Genomic DNA, 2,168 nt, shown 5'->3' with positions numbered 1-2,168 from the left:
TCCTCTAAGCTTTTTGAGTCTTTCAATGTTCCACTCGCTCTTCATAGTACAGTCACGTCCCAGAAAAGTCAAGAAGAATGACACTCTTGTCATCCCCACCCAGCAAAACAGTCATTATGATTTTGTCTGCTGATCAATTTTTAGACTTTGGAGAAAAGGTGTGATAATATTCCATGATCCTTCTATAGGAAAGTTGGTTATACATCATTAGATGTATACCTGACTTTCCTATATAAAATTAAGAAATATAAACGGAACGCTGAACTCCAGACTATCAACTTAAACAACATTTATTCAGGTGGTAAATATATACATCTTTAGTTCTTGTTGTTACAGCTTCTGATTGTGTGAGCATAGTTGTTGGGACGTTGTTATGTAGATGTAAGCGAGCTGTCGAGTGTAAGTCCGAAAGATGGAGAGTGACAGCTATACACGTAAAGAGACTGTCTCCAGAGTTGGGTGTTGGAGACACTTCTTGACACGTCCATGCTCTATTGCTGGCCAGCAAGAAAGAGAATGAATTGAGCGGGAACGCTTGCTTGTTTAATTCCACGCATGCGTGAGACTACGCATGCGCACGGCGTTACTACACTTCTTTTCCGTATTATAATGCTTCATTCACGTTTCATCCTCCGGCACCTGATTGGAAAATAAACGTTTACACGGGCTTCAAACGTTTCCAACATATCAGAGCAGACTTTCACCCTACTCTCCTTCAAATCGGACATCATCTGCCCTAATACCCACTTTGCACACACTTCCCAATACTCGAAGACTTCCACCATATTCTGTAATGCATTGTGACCATTGTTCACTTGTACAGCAAACTCACAGATTGTGACTCATTTACCCACGCGAACCAAATTGTTTTCGCTGGCGACTTGTCTCAATGGTCGCAGTTGATGGTTTGTTTGACGATCTCTCTGCGTAATCTGTTTTCAATTCTAGTTTCCGCTTCTTTAAACTTTTCCATTCCTCTGCATACTTTGCTTTTGTCAATGATTTTGTAGCAGATTTGATCCCGAATCACCGAATAGTCAAACGTCACGGTTAAGTCATAGTTATTTTACGTGATCGGCCGAATACGTGATTCGACCTTTCAGAATCTGCCAACGAGGCCTTTATAAATAAGCAAATTTTTGTCGCTAACCCATTTATATTCTCCAACCGTTTGCAGACACAGCGTGTCAAACTGTTGTTTGAGCAACTTCATACTCATATTTCTATTCTCCAACCGAGCAGATAGACGGTACAAGTTTGCTGTCGTGAATTTAGCGTGATATTTCTCCAGTCCTGACAGCGTAGTCACAAAGCTATACGTACCAGCTATTTATTTCATAAACTATAGAGTTTATCTCTCCCGCTGCGTATAGATCGTTACTTGTATTCATCTTTCAAAGACCAACACGGAAAATATCAAGTGCAGTAAATGAATTCCTGTTAAATGTTCGTGACTGTTGCTTATCATTCATGCGCAGCCAATAACCCAACACAACACGGCGCGACAATGTCATCTCCATTAACAACTTTGCAGCCTTCTGTGGATATTGATCTTAGCCATAAAGGCCTGTGGATGTCGGTCAGTGTGCACTCGTCCTTAAGTCAAGAACTCAACGAGGGTATTTTGTGTCTATTTGGAACCCATTATTTGCCTGCACTGAAGAAGAATAGGGAAAAGCGGTACTATAGGGTCAGTGTTACTCTACCAATATACAAACACACACACATATATATTTACAACGGGCTTCTTTCAGTTTCCATCTACCAACTCCACTCACAAGGCTTTGGTCGGCCCAAGGCTATAATAGAAGACACTTGCCCAAGGTGCCACGAAGTGGGACTAAACCCGGAACCATGCGCCTATCTATCTATCTATCTATCTATCTATCTATCTATCTATCTGCATACATATATATTTATCTATCTATCTATCTGCATACATATACATCGATCTATCTATCCATACACATTCATATATAAGTATAAAAACATACATACTTATGCATACATACATACATACATACATACATACACACATACAGATGTGCATGTGCACATATATATATTTATGCGCGCAAAACGCACACACACACACACGTATACGTATAAGCGAACTGATTCAATATCCTACATCATAAATATTAAAAGCATGCCAAATCGAATATTGT

This window comes from Octopus bimaculoides, chromosome 14, assembly GCF_046866305.1.
Source record: "Octopus bimaculoides isolate indiv1 chromosome 14, ASM4686630v1, whole genome shotgun sequence".
Lineage (NCBI taxonomy): Eukaryota > Metazoa > Mollusca > Cephalopoda > Octopoda > Octopodidae > Octopus > Octopus bimaculoides.
The sequence above is the reverse complement of the archived record's forward strand: the minus strand, read 5'-3'. Positions refer to the sequence as shown.